This window comes from Leuresthes tenuis, unplaced genomic scaffold, assembly GCF_036924035.1.
Source record: "Leuresthes tenuis unplaced genomic scaffold, fLeuTen1.0.hap1 SCAF_3, whole genome shotgun sequence".
Lineage (NCBI taxonomy): Eukaryota > Metazoa > Chordata > Actinopteri > Atheriniformes > Atherinopsidae > Leuresthes > Leuresthes tenuis.
In genome coordinates, this window is record NW_027325357.1 from 22,783,171 (window position 1) to 22,804,193 (window position 21,023).

The window sequence follows — 21,023 nt, forward strand, 5'->3', positions numbered from 1 at the left end:
ATTACTCCCTTTTGTTTTGTACATGGACATGTTGATGATGCTATATTAGTGTGATTTCTTCTGCTCTATTGCTCCTGTTAATGAAATTGCTAATCACTGTCTGCTGTGACATGTTGATGTGACAGATGTGTGAATATGCATTATGTGCAAGTGCTGAGATGATGAGAGAGGCATTGATCAAAATACTTAGCATCTGTCTGCATTATTGCTTTTGTGGGAAGAAGAGGGGGGGTTACTGGATATGAGCAGCATATGTTGGCTTAAGGCTCGCCATGTTCAGGGTCCTGTAAACTCCTGATTGACATGCGAGTGTTAGCATTCTTTATTCATTTACTTCTATCCAAACATCAATGGCAGTAGGCTGCATCACAAGCCAGAGCTTAAACAAATGGCACGCCTCTCCCTCCGGCCTTACAGCTGACATTTCCTGGAATTATTATGCATGTGGATAGCTGCAGGGAATTCAGGTGCGACAAGATAATACTAGAGGTATAATAGTGGGTTTGTATGTCTTGCAACAACACAAATGCCCATATGGCACAAGGGAACTTTGGTGTTCAATATTCAAAGCCTCCCAGTGATGGAACGCACGCATGCTCTTACATATTTAAACCTCTTCATTTCACCCTTACTTATTCTCACATTTGCTCTATTTCCACTTCTTTTTCATAAAAACTAAATGACTTATTTTGCTGAAACATAACTGTAAAATGCAAGTATTGAGCTTTGAATAAGAAGCAACTGTGAAATCCCTAACAAGCTATTCTGGTATGGCTTTAAAGGCTAACTTAATTTGCTGTCTTCTTTGACTGATGTTTCTATAGGAAAATGATTGAAAGTAGGATCAAGTGTGTGTGTATGTTTCTTTTTCAGTCCCTAAGCCCACCTGTCAGTACATTCATCACTGATCCTGGCAAGTTCTGCGTAATTAAACTCTACAAACACTAGTGTTGCGTAAGAGATCCCCAAACTTCCATAAATTATGCATGGTGTTGGTACGTTTTGGGGGAGATTTTAGTAATGAACACCAAATTTGTTACAGGAAGCCCTCAGTATTTTGCAGCATAACTCCTATTGTAGCATCAACTTTGGAGAAGAAGAAATTAGAAAAAGAAAGCTCTTATGGGCAGTGCCAAGCTGCCCACAATCATACACCAGACTCTAACCGTTTCCTGGCTGCATTGCCACACATGATAAGCTTCGCATTCATTTGTTAAACAGGGGCAGTGGGGTCACTCCAGTGATCCTACTGTTGGACTTCTGATGAGAGCCGCTCAAAATGCCACGTGAAAGTGATTAATCAGGGACCACCTGATGTTGCTGCTGTCGGTGAAAGCGGCTGAAATCTTGGCTGGAGATTAAAAAAGCTTTCAATAGTCAGGCATGTCATTTCTCTAAAATGCAGGGAATTTTTATCATTGATGAATGTCAAGTTGGATGTCTGTTTTAGTACTTTGAACCAAGCAACTATTATAGTGGCCCAGCCCCCCCAGAAAACATGTTATAGGTTAGTTTATCTATATTTTTAAAGAAATTTTACAGTCCATGGTTAATTCTGAGATGATAAATTTTTTTTAGATTTGGTGCCTTTTTGTTGGGCAGCTTTCATATGTCAAAAAAAGGAAATGTGATCTAGGAAAAGTCAAACGTGTATGCCTGTTCATTTTTGTAACTGTCTAACCATGTAATAATGTTTAACTATTTGTAAAATGCAGACCTAATGACAGTGATTTATTCTGCCCCATACCATATACTTTTAAGTCTTAACCCTATATATGTTCAGGTGAAAGCAGAGCAGGAAAAAAAAAGAAAGTTTTAACAGTATCAACGAATTTAAACCAAAGCTGCTTCTGTGTAGGGAATAAACTAAGAACAATGTAGTAATTGTAGTTTTTTTCAGCTTTTATTGTGAGACTACAACGTTTAAGTGATATAAGAAAGCAAGTTTTAGAACTTGGTTGATCCAACCTAATTATTTTCTTTTTTTCACCACATAGGGTTTATAATAGCTAAAAGCATTAGTTTCGTGAAACTTTAACACAGGAGAAACTTATCAACATTTGTTTTGGTAGGTTTTTTTTTAGGCCAGATGTTATACATCTTAGAGTAATGCCAATATCCTGGAGTTTTTTTATTTCCAAATGAGAGCGCTCTATAGCATCGCTTCAGTTCTTGCTACCATACTATTATTCCTACTATACTTCTTTATCCTTACTACTATAATCCAGATTTGTCACAAAGAATATTTCGGCTATCATATTCTCTATCAAAAGTACAATTTTAAATCATTCTAAGGAATTATATGATGCTTTAAGAGTTGGAAGTGGTGAAAAGAGATGGATCATCACCAAAAGAAGAAACATGAAAAAAGAGAAATCCTGTCAAGGGTATTATGGAAGTGTCTGAGAAAAAAGGCCATAGATCAAAGCGTGGGACGGCCATTTGTTCCTGAGGAATAATAGCTGTGATGTGTGTCGGACCCGCTGACCTGCTGGAACAATAAAGCCGAGTTGTGGCTGCCTAAGAGCAATGACCTTGTGTGGTTGAAACCTGCCCGAAAAAGCCGAAAAAAGAGATGGATGGGAAGAGAGATGCATGACCAGGGAGAAACAATTACAATCTATATAAAGGCTGATTCCTGCCCGACACTGCCACTCACATGGCTGAGAGAAGATTGTTGTCGGCTTTCTCTTAACAGCAGAGTAAGAATATGAAGACTTTTACAAGGGATGAAGAATGCAGAGGTGCTTTTTGAGACACACAACTGCTGTTCCTCACATACAGAATACTTCCTCAAGAGGGTTGATTTGAGACTTAGGGGATTCTATTGACTGGTTATCTTGACCTAAAAATATAATTTAGTTCCAACCAGTTTGTGTAAGCAACTTTGTAATACAATTGAATGTCTTTGCAATAAATTACAGTACCAAGCCTGATACACTTATGTACACCTCCCTTGATAAGGGGTTTCTAAGGCAAAATTTTAGGAGCTGAAAGAAAGTATAAAAATGAGTAAAGTATCCAGCAGCCAAGACATAAGACTATTTTGTCACATCTGAAAAGTGTGAGAGAGACATATCCAGTGCAAGAGAAAAATGGCAAGGAACAAATCAAAGTAAGAAGTCATTCAGCTACCCAGATAGGTAACAAAAGGCTTTCCATGAGCTGTGGGTTTCTCAGCAGATAAAAGTCTGTCTGGCAGACAGGGTGACAGACCGGTATTCATTGTGCTTCCAGGGGAGGTTGCAGACAGTGGTGTGAAAGGAGCCATCAAGGTTGAATGGGTGAGAAAAGGGGATCTGTGGGAGCAAATGAAAAGGACTTGGATCAAGCATGCCATTGGTCTCAAAAGAATGAAATGACAGCACTGTGTATGGAGGTAATCTCAACATGTGACCACCAGCAACAGTATAATCACAATGCCAAGGAGTGGAGAGCAGAAACTTGTGTTGGCTCTATTTCAAAGGCATGTTGTTGTAGAAGATTTACCTTCTTACAATCTAATGACAACACCATGAATAAAAATGATGTGCCAAACTCTTTAGTGTGGGCAGATTGAGATGTAAAATGTTATCCACAAACTTGTTATAATACTGAAACAGTAAAGAAACATTAGAACATTTGTTTTCAGTCTGGCTTTCATGAACTACATGGAGAAAAGACTGAAGATAATTCCTCCACTAAGAAATCTTTGAAGCCATCTATCCAAGGTTTTAAAGGTTTGATCAAGAAATGCTCGGCCAAATTCATTCGAGTGTCTTTGCAAAAACAAATGGTTCTAGATGATAAACTGATGAATAGCCAAGAAAATGCTTGCTCTGGAAAGTCCAATAGGATTCTCAGCTTTAGTTGGCGATTTGCTGGAAATCTTTTTTCTTTAAGCATGTAGGAACCCCCAGTCAGTGAGTTCTCAATCTGACTGCTATCAAGCTCATTCTTCACTGCAAGGCTGTATAACTTTGTTTTGCTTGAGTATCTAAAAAAAAATTATTTTGCACACTAATCTGTTGTTAGAATATAGCACTGAAGTGCTCACAGTTCTGTATTGGTCTGGAGAATTTGCATTTTCACTTTACTGTTTCTCAACTGCCATCTCAAACAATGGCCTTATTTTATTGAAGCTGGATTAATCAATGTTTGCTGCTAGATAACCACATGAAAAGACTAATACGTTTATCTATTTATGGTCCTTGATGAACATCAGGGGAACATAGTTTGGGAGTCACAACGTGACTGAATTTTGACTTCAGAAGTAAAGGATATGCAGCATCATATTATGGCAGAGGAAGGTTAAAAAAGTGTATGGTCAAACACATCCAACTATCTCACTATATTTTAGACAACCCAGATCTGTAACCATTCAAAGGTCAGTGCGGTCAAAACAGTGCAAAGTAGTGTTTTTCTATCAATCCATTTTCTGTAACCGCTTAATGCAATTTAGGGTCGCAGGCAGGCTGGGGTCTTTTCCAGCTGCCATTGGGCAAGAGACGGGGTATACTGTGGACAGGTTGCCAGTCAATCCCAGGGTCACACAGAGACAAAAAGTTGTGGTTTTAGTTCACCAAAGTATATATATATATATATATTCTGAGACGTTGGCAGCTCCATTAAAATGAAAATGAACGCTGACACACACTCGCAAACACAAAAACCTTTACACCTTGACTAAGTGCACACTGTCGGTGCTGTGGTGTAAAGCACCTGGCTTGCTGGAATGTACTTTATTTCATGACCTAACTAGCAAGCTGAAATTGATGGATGCCATCATCTGACAGAAAACTGAACAGGTGTATATTTAAAAAAAAAAAGTCAATCTTTGCATGTATATCTGTCTGTCAAGAAACAACACAATGCTTGACTAAAGTCTCAGCAGGTTTATAAGACTCAATTACATTCATCATGTAGTCTCAGGACAAACTGCAATGAACCATTGTTGAAAAAAAAAAAAACAGCTCTGTAAGAAGAGATCTTATTAAGCAGGTCAAGAAAAATCAAGCTAATTTGAAGTAGGCGGCTAAGGCTTAGTCACGGTGTGTGAGTGGAAAACATGACAAAACAACTGTCATAAACGTGACGACCAGGTCTGATTATGTCTCAGTGCTTTCTAATAATATAAGTCTACACTGAAGCTCTCATGGTAAATGATTCATAAGTCATAGATGCATTTGTCATGAGTACTGTTTTCACCCAAAGCTACAAACCTCCAACTAGCGGGCTTCAGTTGATGGAGCCAGTGGTGATTCACTCTTGTGGGGACATGCTCTTTTCTCTGGCACGTTCCTCCCTCTCCAGACACCAGGTGGTGTCACGGCAGTCTGCTGGCATGCAAATGTGTCCTCAACAACACCTCAACTGTTACGATTCTCCCATTTGTCACAGGATATGTTCATTACCCACAGCTTTGGCCCAAAATTAGTGTCGGTACAAGACATCCCGGCTGTGTGATGAATCCACCTGCTGCCTACCTTGTCATGCCTTTTTCAGATCGAAGGGTCTCCTTCCTCCCTTTTCCTTTCTCCTTTACTCCTCTGTGTCCTTCACATCTCTATGCCTCTGTTCTTTATTTTTCACAAAGAAATATTAGTCAACAAGGCTGTACGCAGCAAGGGCCCAAACCATGACTCCAGAGGACGTCACATTACCCTTCCAGATGGTGTGCTAATGTTGCAGTGGATATCAAGGTGTTCAAACTCATCATAATAAGAGGGATCCATTGGCGTCAACTGTCATTGAGTTATAACCTTGCAACGATATGTGGCATCTTAGCAGAGGAGCGTCAGTGTAATGCTATGGTAACCTTGTCACGAGGACAGCAAAGTGACACATGTTGATAGATGGAACGTACTAAATGGTTTCATGAATGTTGTGGTAGTCAGTAACTGCTAGGAGAGGTCAGGCATAGTAATTACATGCCACCTCATCTGAAGAGCTATTATTATTCCCTTGCTAGAGTTATTTGCATGACAGGATTGGGGTCAACTCATGTCTCCGTAGAGTCAGTTGTGAAAATGAATGCAAAATTAGACTGGTATTTAGGCAGATCTTTACAGTGGAAAAAGGACCGCAGAGAATGTGTGTGATCTTAAATATAGTTTTTTTTTTTTATTGTGATCATGTAATGTTACAGATATGTCTCGTGTTTTCATGCAGACTGAGTCACCTCACCTCTGACAGCACAGAGCAAATATCAAAGGAAAGAAAGGACAAAGAGACAAACAAAATGAAATATCCTCCTAAGTATCCTTCCCCCTTTGCTTCAAGTACAGACAGCAACATTTTATGGCATGTCACCCCTGTCATGTATTTATTATGAGTGTCGCGCCAGTCTCCCACCATAATGAATGCAAAGCCGGCGAGCAGACGTTCAGTCATGATGGAAGGACAGCGGCCCTGCCTTACATTTGGAGAAGACAACAATGTACGTCCCACTTTCCCTTCCCCTGCCCCTCCTTACTCACTGTAGTAATGGTTTCTCTGACCTCTGTCTCCCCATTACTGTACGCTTCACCCAACATCAACAGTCAGACAGCATCACTCATCCACACACTTCAGACATCATGAAAGCGGCAGCATCGCCGCCCATTGCCCAATGCCCACCGCATTAGCTGGTGACAGTCGGTGGTTGTGGGATGATAGAGATGAAGGGAACTCTCTATGAGATGGCAGTGATGACCCTGATGATGACCTAATCAGTGGAATGTTTGTCAACTGCATTGGCGAGGGGTACTGGAGGAGTAAAAGAGAAGATAATTAAATGCTTTGCATCTTTTGCTGCCATTGTCATAGACAATGTTTGATCACTCAGACTGTGCCTTTGAGCTTTGGACAAGAATCAAAGATTTCCTGTGTTATTCTGCTTGACTTTAAGTTATGTTCTGTTTGTCACAGAATCTCTGACACCCACATTAGCTGCAGAGCATACACAGGCAAACATATTGTCTCTCTTGGTTGGTGAGAGGCAGCAAAGAGGTTGTCTGTGAGGCTGCCAGCTTAACAGCGCATGTTTACTCCATGGGGCATTTGATTCATAGCCCAGCAGCCCTCCATACTGTCTATAAAGTATGCTTACACAGACAAATCTCTGCTAAAAAGAATACAAACTGTATAGTCTTATGGTAAAACATAAAAGGGGAAAAAAAGGCTAAAACATCTGAATAAGAGTAATGCCAGTGCTACAGATTACACTGCTATGCTCAAGCTTTCCATACGCGTCATCTCTTTTGCCTCGATTTTTTATTTGACTTGTCTCTTCGGGCCTCCACTCCAGTGCACTCTAAATGTGTTAGACATATAGATGTGCAGAATTACAGTTTTCACCCCATTTTAATTGCAGCTAACTGTAGAGCAGTCATGGCTTGTAAGCTCTTTTATTTCCTCTGAAATGTGAACCATAATCAAATTTGGTGGCATATGCAGGTTTAAAGGTCTGCCATGTTCCATCCTCATCTGTTTAATCTAAATTTGTTTTTGTTTTTTTCCATTTGACTCTGCACCTGTGCACAGCTTGTATTGGATCATGGTTTTTAATTTGGAGACATAACATATGCCCTCTCCTCAAACACACATGGCCACTGCCATCCCGTGAGGAAGATTCATGAAGTGAGGGAATTACTGTAGAAGCATTTGGTTTAACTGATGTCAGCCTCCTCACTGTGACTACGTGTGGCAGCTCACAGACAGAAACTGGGTGAAAAAGAAACTTTCCCTCTGTTCTTTTCTTCTTAATCAATATTACTTTCCCTCAGGGGAGGATTAAGAGAAAGGTTTTCCTGATAGTCGTACAAATTCAATTTGAAATTGAATGGTTCTTCTCGCGGGCAGGTGCGTTTCGTCACATGTTAACATTTTATCACTGATGCCATCTTGGCAGTCTCCCTTGGCAATGTTCAGATGGTAGGTTATTAACACACGCTGAGAGGGAAGAAAATCCATATTCCACAACTCGTTGTTTGTCAGTTTGACAGTCGTCAGCATTACCAACATAGTCAGCCTGAAGCAAATGCAGCAATTACCTCCAGACTCTCAATTAATGAGCTTTATGAAAATGTTATTACTATTACAAAACCTTATCAGACCTTGCCAGACCCTTCTCTTCCCATCCTCTTCAAAAGACTTAAGAGTCGAGTCCATGATATATTTGTTTAAGGATTTGTTTAGGATTTTTTCAACAGTTTTTTTTGCACAATATGTATGTTGCTCTTCAAAACAAATGGCCACTTTTAAATGGTAGGCTCTTCCTTTTTAAGTACTGATAAAAAGTGAGCTTATAAAAATACATTAAGTGAAGTAAATTTCCAATGGGGAAATGTCACAATGCCGTTACTGACAAAAATGCAGTGCCTTACAATAGTGGAGAAACACAGCTGTAGCTTGATTGGAATTTTCCGAAGTTATTTAACAGAGAAGGGTGTAGAAAATTGGACATCTTATGAGAAACGTAACATTGATTTAAGATGACATTCAGTGTTTTTCTTGTTGTCAAAAACTCTAATGGAAAAAAAAAAACATTTCACCTGAAAAAGGTTTTATCTATTGACAGGTATATCCCATCAAAGAGAAGCACTTTGTAGAGCTCATATTCTAATTGCTTACTTTTCCAAAATTGAAAATTGATAATTTCTCTCTTTGTTAGATGCAAAATGGGCAGATTATGACATCTTAAAGGTTTTTGTGAAGCGGGGTTAAGATTGTTTTGAATAGCCGGTGTATTAACTGAAAAAAACAGAGGTCTGAACACTATTTGTTTGGAGAATCAGAAATGTGTCCTGACTGGCAAACCGACCTCAAAGCTACTCAGAAGGGGGCTATGAGGAGCACAATTAAATACATCAAACCTAAAAAAAAATTTAATTCAGGTCCTAGGATTAGCAATTTAGGAATTTTACATCATATACCTTCTACATAAGACAGTTGTTTACTTTGTCACTTACATGGACCAGATTAAGTGACCCGGTGTGGAAATCCACATATAGCTCTTGCTATATTGTTTCGGACGGTGGAAAAATTGCTCTTCTCATGGCTCCCTTGTGAAAAGCATTTATCTTGGGTTACCTCTGCACTGAGAGTGCTCTGACTGCTGTTTACTGAAGGTAAAACGAACAAACAAAAAACATTTGAAAAATGAGAATAAACTTCCTTTAAAGCAATTCCAGGCCCCAGAGTAAGACTTTACCATTTCTAGAAATGACAGATACATTTAATATCAACAATTTTCTGTCTCCATTTTATGTTTGTCAGAGTGTTTGCCTTAGGCTGGGTACATGGTCCCAGTGTCCCTGTGTGCTCCAGTCAGTTTACTCTCCTGGGTTCTATTTATATTTTGGGTGAGCTATCCTGAAGATGCCCAAATATGTAATAAAACTTGTGAATAATGGCGATCCTCTAATAAGTCCTTCCTCAGAGATGTCTCTTTGTTCTTCTTGTGCTCCTAATTTTCCTTCTCTAGTGTTTTTTTTTTCTGAATAGAGTTTGAATGCAAAGTCAATGTGCTGAGTCCATGTGGAGACAAACACTTGAGCTGCATGCATTCAGCTGATATAGATGACCACATTTATGTTGTACAGGCTTTGTGCATGAGTGTATGTAGAAACTGTGAAGTGGGTTTAATAATGCATGCATCTGTGCATGTAGGATTTACAAGCAAAAAAAGTCTGTGTTTGTTCATTGTATGGGTGATGATATAAGTCACCAGACCTTTGTCCAAGACTTTACTCAGGTGTTTGAGCTGTTTTCTTACGTGCTGTTCGATAATGTTGCATAGATGGGCATTTTATTGTAGTTCCAAACAGCCATACAGGATGCCAAAGTGAAAAAGATAACACAGCCATCAGAGAGACTGTGGAAGGTGTAATAGAGTTTAATTACAGGTAAGACGGTACACGTTTTGTAGACAATCACTCCAGGAATACATTGTAAGCAATGTTATTAATTTAGAAGAATAGCGTAAGAGATGAGTAAACAAATGAAAAAAAGTGCGCTTGAAAGAGAAAAACAATGTCTCACTTTTTATTGCCCTCCACATAACTGACCATTTATGTTAAGTTGTTAGGAGATGTCTTAAAGCTAGTAATTACACACACATGTGCACAATGCAGTGTCACAAATGTGTTGGGAGAATGACAGCTGGCAGTTTGGATGGAACATAAATCCTGATTAACACCAATAAAACTGCCTGTGGTTATGTAACATCTTCTCGGAGATTCAACTCCAAATATGTGTATGTCTTAATCAGCCCTCCCAGCATATAGTGTGCTGAGCTTTTCTTTTTTTTTCGTCTTTTGTCAGCAAGCATAATTTAGAACAGGCAAACTACCAGGCCTATAAAATGGTTTCACCACATCTGCTGCTCCATATTTCTGGCTCAGATGTGTCGGTCTGCAGCCAATGTCAGTGTCAGCATCTGAAGACCGCAGGTCTCCCATCACCTTCTTTCAGCCATAAGCTATCTTCCTCACAGAAACAGGTCCCAGATGGAAATGGTGTAAGACTGTGAAAGAAACTTGTTGACAGAATTCAGGACCCAGTTAAAAGTCTTACTTTGACAAGATGAATCCTAGCCTCAGGCTTCCTTCTGCCTTTACATCCAGTTCTCCTTCTCCGTCCCTCTCGCATTCTCTCCCGCTTCTCTCTCTATGAGTGGGGGTACTGGCAAAATTTCAAGGCTTCTTATTTATTTATCAACTCATTATAATTCTCCCTCGCACCTCAGTCCCCGCAGAGGATTTTCTAGACGAAGAAATTCCTAAAACAACTCTTATCTGAATACTCTTTTGTCCCTATGTTCTTAGGAATTGTTTAACAGGATTATAGAGGTTACACAATCCATTACACATTCAGTTAGAAACAGGAGAATGATTTACATAAAGAATCATTTTTTCCCCGTCTACTTCATTTCTGATTAAACTATTCGCAAAAATGACCTCCACTTCAAATGAAATAGAGAAATAATCCTTGGTTGGTCCATTATCAGAATTTATTTGACGTTTTGCTGTGAAGAAAAAAAACTGAAGCTTAAGCAATAAGAATGTAACAGAATATTGTATGTGTGCCAGGATATATACTATAAATTATTTATAAAGGTGGTATGGAGCAAAATAACTATACACCTTTGACAGGGAATTTGTAGTTGCAGGAAACAGTTACACATTTGCATTTGTAAATCTTAAGCCACATTACAAAATACTGTTGAAGTTGCATAAATCTATCCATCCATTTTCTAATCCCTCTTTATTCATTTCAGAGTCACAGGGATCTGAAGCCTATCCTAGCTAGTATTGGGAGGAAGAGGGGTACACCCTTGACAAGATGCCAGTCACATCACAGGGCCAACACAGAGACAAATGAGACCAACAACCATACAAACTCACACTCAGTCCTACGCTTAATCTAGAATCACCATGGGAGGAAGCTAGGCTTCAACCGTAGCCATGATTTCAACCAGGAACCCTCTTGCTCTGAGGCAACAGTGCTAACTGCCACACCACCAAAAAATATAGTTTTCCTCACATAAATAAGTGTCCCACCACATGTCTCTAATGCTCATTTTTGCTTAAAAAAAAGCAACTTTTGCTGTGTTTTTACTGATTTGAACTGTCTTACTAATGTTAAATGCTCACAGCGAAAAATAGTTTGACATATTGATCACATATTATTAGCCAAATGTGTTGAACTTCAAATTATTAATAAGGAGAAGAAACATCGAAACAAAAATGTAAAAAAAATATTTTGTATTACCCAGAGAATGTACAGAATGTAGTTAGCCAACAAGCAGTAGCCACGTTAATGTAAAATGAAAATCTGCAATCTAAGTATTGTCACCAACCTTTCTGCTGTGAAAAATAATGACAAATGATGTTAGTCAACCATGCTGAGTTGTGCCAATTATCAAGCTATTCTTGGCTTCTGTCATCTGGACTCACAGTCAGGTTACTAGTAGGGGTATACAAAAAAAATGGGTTGATTTATTTAAATTATCAGTAGTATTCAGCATGGGAATTATACAGTGATAAATGGGGAGTTAAGTGTTTTCTGCAGGGAGTACAGGGTTTATGGTACAATGCAGGCATGTGCTTCATTGAAGCGGAAGCCTAAATTTCTTACAGAGACTTGTTCGTTTAGTGTACAGTCATAAACAAAATAATTTGGTGTTTGGTGCAGGCTGTAAAGTCTGCAATTTGAAAATGATTAATCAAATGCATTACAGCACCACGTGTCTTGCAACATTTACAAGGTTTGTCACTTCATGGTATTCTAGAAAAAAAAACTGCAAGCTTAACGCACACGTGCACACCACCATATAATAATTTCAACAAAGACCCCCCCCCAAAAAAAAATTGCTCTACCAGAAGCAAGAGGTGGGCTGGTGTGTTTTTGCTATTAAATATCTATGACTGTGTCCTGCTGAGAGAACATCTCATCAATATGTTTAATTAAACTGAAAAATTGTCTTATAGTCAATATTCCACATCATATATCCAGTCATACTGTTTCCAATATGAAAGTGACTGGATGAGACAGAGCTCTAGTTTGTGGGCTCAAAAGCTTAAGCTGGACTGACACATTTCTTATCCATTAATTACAAAGTGAGAATCTCATCGCTTATATGGAGAAGATCCCACAGAGTGTAGATTAATAAAAAAAATATGACATTATTTTTAGGGTGAGAAAACAGCTGATTTTGATCTTTGCTCTCAGGTAAAAACCAGTTTATAAAGATTTTGGCAGAAGATGAATGAATAGTTATCTCATAGATATTTGTTTGTATTAATGTTACAAGATGAAAGATAATGTTCAATACAATATGCAAATCATTTCATGCTTGAGTGTCAAAGCATAGAACAATACCTAACCTTCTTGTAAAACAACTAATCAAAGATCCGCTGGTTAGGTTGTGAATAAGAGCAGGCTTTTAAAAAGTCACACGATGGTACAAGAAAAAGTAAACTGCTTACATGCTTAAAATGACTTACATGCTTTTCCCAATGATTTACATGTAATTGTAACTAAAACTGGCACAAAATTAAATTTTCATGTGTTGCAGATATGAGCTCTCCAAATGAAGCCCAATTAACAAAATTGATTGACTCTGGAATAGCTCTCAGCTCAGTTGATGACAAGCAAAGTGTAAGAAGAGTGAAACCAACAGAAATTAGGAAACCAACACACCTTTCAGCAGTTCTTCGTAACAGTGTGTGGCGAGTCATGCAATGATACTTGAGACAGTGTGAGAGACTCTGCAATGGAAGCAGCTTCCCCCACCATGTGGTAAATGGTTTGTGACTGGTACTGAGTGATGCACCCGCTCTAGGATACCCAACGTTAATGTATTCTGCACACAGTGTTTCGTGCTGCATGGCGATAGAGTATCATTCATAAAATGTCTTTGTTGTTGCTCAAGACCACAAAAAAGAAGCATAAAAAAATGTTTTTGTGATCTGACTTTATGCCTATATCTATACTGTTTGAAATAATCACAAATCAAAATTAGGGTGAAACACGATTTGTAACTTTAGACATGCACTGAGAGTCAATTAATAACAATGTTTTTAATTGCAAATTAAAACTGCCTGAATGGCTATTGAAAGTGGTGCTAATGGCTTTAAAAAGTACTGACAACACTTTATAAAGGCACCACTCTAATCTCGGCTTACTGCTTGACATTAATAGGTTATTTTGAAGATGACACGTTTTTTTTTTGTGTACAGCACCTATCAAAGTCTCTCTAGACTCTGTGTTCTCACTTCCTTCTGTCTAGCTGCTGCTGACCTCACTTGCATACAATAGAGCAGCATTATGTGATCAGTTATTTCTGGCAGGCCTTTGACAACTGTTTTCATCTTCATGCCCTCATATTGATGAGTTAATGTGCTCTTTTAGCTTCTCATTTGAGCCAGCTGCCTGGCAAGGTGAATCTCCCCCGAGCTTTATTGGCCTGCTGTACAGCGGAGAGTCAATCCTACAACAGACTGATGGATAAATCACACACACTCAGAGAGACAGACTGAGGGCAGAATGAAGGTGTATGTAAACCAACTGACTGTGGCAACGCTATACGTACAGTGGTTTTTCCATATTTCTTCAAGACCCCATCATCATATTTTGACAACGTTAATCTACATCTTTGAAACTGTCACTCAGCCTACAAATGTTAGGAATGGTATCTAATACAACTTCTTTCCTCTGCTAATTAATTTGATGGAAGGATTGAGAAAGAAAAAAAAAGAATCTCTGACAAACTATTCCAAATGATTTCTAAAGATGTTGTCTCATTAGGTTCGTTCTCTTTTCTTTGCTCAATGCGTGAACAAAATGAAGAACATTCGCACATAGAAAGTCTTCACAATTTTATCCTTGAAAGAAAAAAATATAGTCCTCCATTTCAAATGACCCTCCTTGATAGTGACACTCTGCTGTGTCTCATCAAATTAATTAACTCTCTGATGGATCATAAATCAGCCAACACATTAATGGGGCCGGGTGTTTTGTGCTGATTCAAGTCATTCTATATAACATTGTAGAGAGTTTATGGAACAAACCCTCCTTTGATCATTACTACTTCACAATGGACCACTTATTCTGCTGTCATGTCAAATCTATAGTATTTAAAAATATACTTTTTTCTAAGTTAAAAGATTATTCATTGCAATATGGATATTTTAATCTAAAGTTAGAGTACTAAAAATGCAAAGATTTGCATAGAAACATGTTACACGTGTTAGAAAATAAATTCTTAAAACAGAAAATCCGGTGGTGCTGAATGGTGGAAATGAACAGTTTTAAATCAATTTTTTGTTCAGGATTGTTTAAGTTGGGTTTGAAATTAGGGCTCCAGTAAGTACTTAAGACAATCAAAAAACACTGATATTATACAGTATAAAGGCCCATTACAACGTATTAGCCTCACCAAGCCACGTAACATAACAAACTGCACTGCGTTCATCAAAGAAATGCATCTTCCCCCAGAAGCTAGAAACTGCAGAACTTGGTCTGCTTTCTTAAACTGCAGAGAAATTATGAGATGGAGAAATACTGAAATTATCCTGTGAAGAGCAAAGTTTAGATAAGGCACCACAGATGTTGACTCTGGAGTAACACACACCTTGTGAGAAATGGGATAATTTTTTGGGCCACCATGTATGCTACAGGACTATGCACCTACCACCTAGTTTCGGAGGAAAGTCTCATTTCGAATCTCTGTGATCTCCAATAGGTGCGCCATTCACTGGTTTCCACTCTGGAATTTGCCTGGTTTCAGAGAACGACTGCACTTTATGCCAGGAAGTAAGACAAATAAAGGAGGAAATGTGCTAACAAGCCACTAGCTAAACAACTTCTAAGATTTGAGCACATTCAAGGAAAAACTTCATAGACGTATTTAGCCAACACTGGTACTGAACAGATGGGAAGTTGTGTATTGTATGGAGTGCATACATAGTGATTCATGCCTTTTGATGTCTTTTACAAAAATGACATCCACTCACATTCCAGTCTTATAGCTGACTTCTCTACTCGTTTTGGTTTCATTCTGTCCAAAACAAGTTTAATTCCACACATTTTCAGAACTGGATGAATACCTAAAATTTTTTTTTTTTTCATTTTTTCAAGGAAGTTTTCTTCCATCCAAAAATAAATGCATTTTCTCATATTTATCACTAGGGGGCATTGGCTGTATATTGAACAGAATTACACATCAAACATACACATGAGGAAACAAGGTGTCAATGCTATCAGTGAATTGACTTTGTGCAGAGCCATGGTGAAGATCATTGCCCACAGCTGCCTCATTTTTTTACCTGGTAGTTTTACAAACTTTAAACAAGCAATTGCGGAATTGATTAATGCACCACTGGCTCAGTTTGATATCGCTGGATTGACTTTCTCTTTCTGATGCTAGCTTCTTACATCAACCTTGAGAGGTTTGTGGCAGGACATGTCTGCCATTTAGATAAGGGTCATGCAATTTAATGTTTAGTCAACAACTTAGTCCAGGAATACATATTATTTATTATCTGTTTGCAGTGTTAGTTTGTGGTTTCACATCCGAGCAGTTTCTGTGAAACAAACTCTGCTCTGTTTACCCTGTTTGTGCAGTTCATATGATCTATCAATGAGTAATGTCCTCAACGGACATGCCCCCAGCATGATAGAGCTGAGAATGATGTCATTTTTCTTATGATTTTTAAACTTAATTTCAATTTATAATCTATAATTAATTTAAAATTTAGTCTTTTATCATTTGTGTGTGGCTGGATGGTTAATAAACTGCATTAACAAACTGCATGTTTATGTCTGATTTACGCAACATTTTAACTTTGTAGAAAGTTTGACATTTGAACATTACACTTTCCAAAGAGAGATTTCAAAAGCAAACAATTACTGTGATCCATTAAAGTCTAAATGTAGAGTTTAAATCAAGTGTATTTCTTTTGTCATAATGAATTAAATATACCAGTTTCCTTAGACGATTTTAATTAAAGTGATTTTGTGGGAAAGCTAAATAAATTCTCCAAGCTAAATCTTATTCTAAACTCCAGATGGTGTTCTGTTCATGCAATGTGTGTGAGACTACATGATGTGCTAGAGACACTGACCTCTTAACAGCGCCTCTCTGTACACAGCTGTGAATCAAATGCTTCATTGGTTCCCAAAATGTTTCTATAACCAGATCTTTGGATTCTGTGGTAGTTCAGTGAAGATTGTGCTTGAAAGGGACTATGCCTCTCTCAGAGAGGTTTAAATGCTGAGACCTAAAAGTGCCTACATAAGTCAACATATTATTTCAAGTCTTTGACATTTATAGTAAACATAAAACACGGGGGTTTATGCTCTATCCCAGTACCACATGGAGACACACGTTAAAGCCCAATCTGACACACACCCAAACACAAATTCAAAACCAATAGCTACATGTAGTTTTAAGCCTTCACAGCATTATCTCTTGATAAAAGTGTCATTCAGTTTAGAATAATCATAAAAAAAGACACTGAAATTGATAGTGAGGTTAATTTTTTCTAAATGCAATGATTAAAACTCTACATAGGTCAACCCAAAAATTATTTTAATGCAACATGACAAATTATACTATGTTTCCTAGTGTCATCCTTTTACTTAAGCTCCTGTTTGAAACTCCATGCTTTACCTATGAAAGCGTGTTCCATAGCAGTGACCTGCCTAGATAGAAATACTGTAAGTAGCTGAACCATCTGATATCTACTCAATTTGAACATTATTATGTTATCTGCTTAATCACAATCATAATTAATTTAAAATATACCCTTGTGTTACAACATAGCTTTATCAAACTAGACAAAAGAAGTAGTGCTGATGTTAGTAACTGTTCTGCTGCTTAAAGTCAGTGTAAAGTAAATTCTGAGATTTAATTCAAAGTTGCTCAGCATGGGTCAGATATTTTATCAAGTGGGGAATTGCTGAATACGTGAGCCAAGCTTTTTAGATGCAAAGTCGGGGGTCATTTATTGAAGTGTCCGAAAAACACAACCTGATATTGTACCATATTAGATTTTGCAACTATTTTATTAGGTTACTACAGTTGTGTCTTCGTCATTGTGTTTACTTTCTCACTACAATAAGAGAGCTACGCCAAGAATATGACAAGGTAATAGTGACTTTAAAAAGTGTGAGCTAAATCATGAGGGACTAATAGGCTCATGCCAACTCCACCTCCACTGAAATTATGTCCTAATCCGGGAGTGTTTTGGGGGATAAGCCCAAATGTTGGCTCAAAGAGACAATTCGTTCAAGCTTGATTTCATCAACTTCTCAGAGAAGGGTCCCCATCCAATGTTCTTTTCTTTTGTTGTGCTGTGACTTGTGTCATCTTCCAATTTATTGCACTGTGAGCGGACAGTTTTTTATCATGAAAGGTTTCTCTCCGCCTCTTTCACTCTCCCACTCCCACTCCGTGCCCCCCACTGTCCTTTGTTCCCCTCTCTGTCCTGCTCTGTTTGCCGCTACTGAAGTCTTATGGCAAGATCACAGCGTTGACACCATGTGGTCACAATTCACAATTCTGATTATCTTGCCCCCATTTATAATATACTGAAACCCATTTCTGTCAGCTCCCACAACTTAACTTTGAGCTTGACATTCCTATTGTTCTGACAAAAGTTAATAATATGAGAAAACAAATCTAGTGGGAAATTTTTTAATTTGAACATAATTTTATTCAATGAATTTAATGCTGAACTGTTGGTCCTGGAATACTTTGGACCTCAAATGGAATCAACAAACCACAGGAGAAAGAAATGGGCAACTTAGTAGCAAATAGACAACAACAAAATGCCTACTAACAGGAAAATTGCTTTGAGGTTGCCTTCTCCCCAACTTTGTAATCAGTCACAGCCAAATACCACCCCACTTTTTCTACACCCTATTTCCACCCACCCAAAAAGGCAAAATTACCACCATCTTAAACACCACTCCTCACTGATGAATATTCATAGCTCAGTGATAATAGCCGTTTGTACAATCAGCAGAGATGGGGTTGGAGATGTATTTGGGTTAATTATCAAGAGTAGTTTTAATTGCATTCTTCTTCACTACAATGATGTTAGCGAATTAGCAAGACTTTCTTTCTCTTTGTGTGCGTGTGTGTGTGTGTGTGTGTGTGCACGTATGTTAGCTACCCCAGCTGACTTAGAGACTGGAAGGCAGAATTCTTCTGCTGCTTTCCTAACTACAGTGGATAAAAAGATGAAGCCAAGGCTGAGTTGGCTAAGAGGCCCAAATGAGGTCTTCAGAGATTCCTGCGAAGTGAAGATAGTAGAAAACATGTTCCTAATTCTTTCTGGGGTCTCACCCTCTTAACCCCTTCATTGTTCTGAAGGCTTCAGCATTGCCTAGTGACTGCAGGAGTCCCTGTACTGGGATATCGAGTCCACTTGTAACCGTTGATGGGAGGGTTTTACATTTTATAGTTTCTGCAAAGTGTTTCGAGCCTTATAAGAATACAATTGGACAATGTTTTTTAAGATTAACATACATTTTTTTGATGAGGAATAAAAACTCAACTTACCAAAACATGAAGGTTTGAGCGTCCTCCTTAAATTGTTTATCTTACTGGGAATAGTCAAGAGAGTGAAAAAATGTTTTCAACATCTTTTGCAAGGAGATAGAAAATGGATGGATGTGAAATAAAATTATTTTAATGATTATTTCCTTTTGTTTTGTCATTCTATTTCCAGATCTATTATTTTATTCACGTGTATTCATGTATTCATGCTTCCACAAATATTTATTGTGGACTATAGTTCCTAAAAATCCATCATCAGTGCAATGACTGAGAATTTCTGCTATAGATCTGGAGAGCACCACGCAAAGTCTCAGAAAGGTAAGGGTCAGACAGCCTGTATGTTCATTATAGACTATTTGGAGGAAGCAGCATCAACCCCTGAGTACTTGTGCAGTGGAGCAGCACAGCTAATCTTCATGCCCTGTGAGGACACTAGCAAGCTGAGGAGAAGTTGATACTGGTAACATGGGGCTGTAGCTGAAGCACTAAGTGAGCCGTGGGAGGTAGTGTAAAGCTTGCCTGGTTGCTCCCATTTGAATAGGAGTGAACTGAAACTCGTGGCAATAATTAATTGTCTATCAAACGTCCCGTCATTCCGACACTTTTTTCCTCCTATGGTCAGAATGACGGTATTTTTTTATTTTTTTTTAACATACCGCCTTTCCGACAGTTCCTTTTAATAGCCTATTTTTTTTTACCCAAAACATTTTGCACTAATGATCTTCTGGGCGCAAATACGCCCTAAAGTTTGGCGGAGAGCAGTTTTCCTTTGTTTTGCGTCTGAATGAGTAAGTGGAGCTGTTTCCAGACGACATCAAAACCTCAGACTTTATACGTGATTTTAAAGCAGAGGAAGACCACAACCTCGCAAACAAACTTTAAGAATCTATTATCAAAATCGCCTGAAATTTCAAATATCAAAATACAAGTATTAATGTAACTCGGTGAGACTGAAACTGATTAAGCAGAAACACAGTGTCAGTGACCTGTCACGACAGCCAGCTGGCGCGGAGCTCTCCACAGAGCATGCGTCTTTTTCACGCTGGCATCATATGCAAAAGTAATAATTGCAATTACAGCCTAATTCCAGCGAGAACATGTCACCTGGTAGAGAGGTGAGCATCATTAACATGCAGAGACTGAAAATAAATGAGATGTCCGCTCCATGCGCAAAAAGTTAGAATAAGTTGATTCCTTCTAGTCTAAACTACTATTATCTGGGGACTACAGGTCAGGACAACTGAACCGTGAACTAGTGTCTGATTACAACATTACTATCACTACCACTGACAAGCGAGCTCCTACCAAACATATCGTATTTAAAAGACTGCGTATATGGTATGCATGGTATGAAAGATGCGTGCCAGTGCGCACAATCTCACCGCCCATGGATGTTTACATTTGAAAATCTGCGTGGAAAGTGGTGGTGTGAAAGATCCATGTGTAATGTTTGCCAGCATGGACAACAGACTTCTTGTCTGTGGATTTTGCCGACTAAAATGTCATGTAGAGATTGGTTTTACATGTAAGGGGAGCTGAACATATAGCTTTCATCCACAAACCAACTTGGGAGAGCCTGAAGACACATGTGCCAGACGCACAGAGGCATGCGTAAAACACCAATGTTGACCACTTCATGCTGTTTAGTTGCTTTTTTTCAGTTAACTTTCGTTTCTTTTGGATTTTTGTGCATTATGGTGTCGTTTTGGTCTATGTTTGTAAGCCTTTTTTTCCTGTATAAAATTTTTGGAAGATGAAACAAGTGGCATCAGAGTGTGTGATTGAAAACCACCACGGTCTGCTTCCCGTTCAAGGCATCTCCGCCTCCAGTTGCCAAGACTTTGTGTTTGTAATTATGCTCATCTGTAAACATGTGTTAAAACATGTAAAATGCATGAACAGAAAGAAGGGACTCACCGTTTGAGAAACGCACATTTCCTTATATGGAAAGCCTTGTCGGAATGGTGGGACGTTTGCACGTCGGAATAGCGGG

At 38.5% G+C, this 21,023-nt stretch overlaps 1 protein-coding gene across 1 annotated transcript in view; it reads left to right on the forward strand.

Annotated features, from left to right (window-relative positions):
• myorg (myogenesis regulating glycosidase) overlaps positions 1-20,276 on the forward strand; it is a 182,687-nt gene extending 162,411 nt beyond the window's left edge. The window contains exon 7 of the transcript XR_011915206.1: positions 20,266-20,276. The gene's annotated coding sequence lies outside the window, so the exon portion shown is untranslated. The remainder of the gene's footprint in view (positions 1-20,265) is intronic.
• The last annotated feature ends 747 nt before the right edge of the window (positions 20,277-21,023 follow it).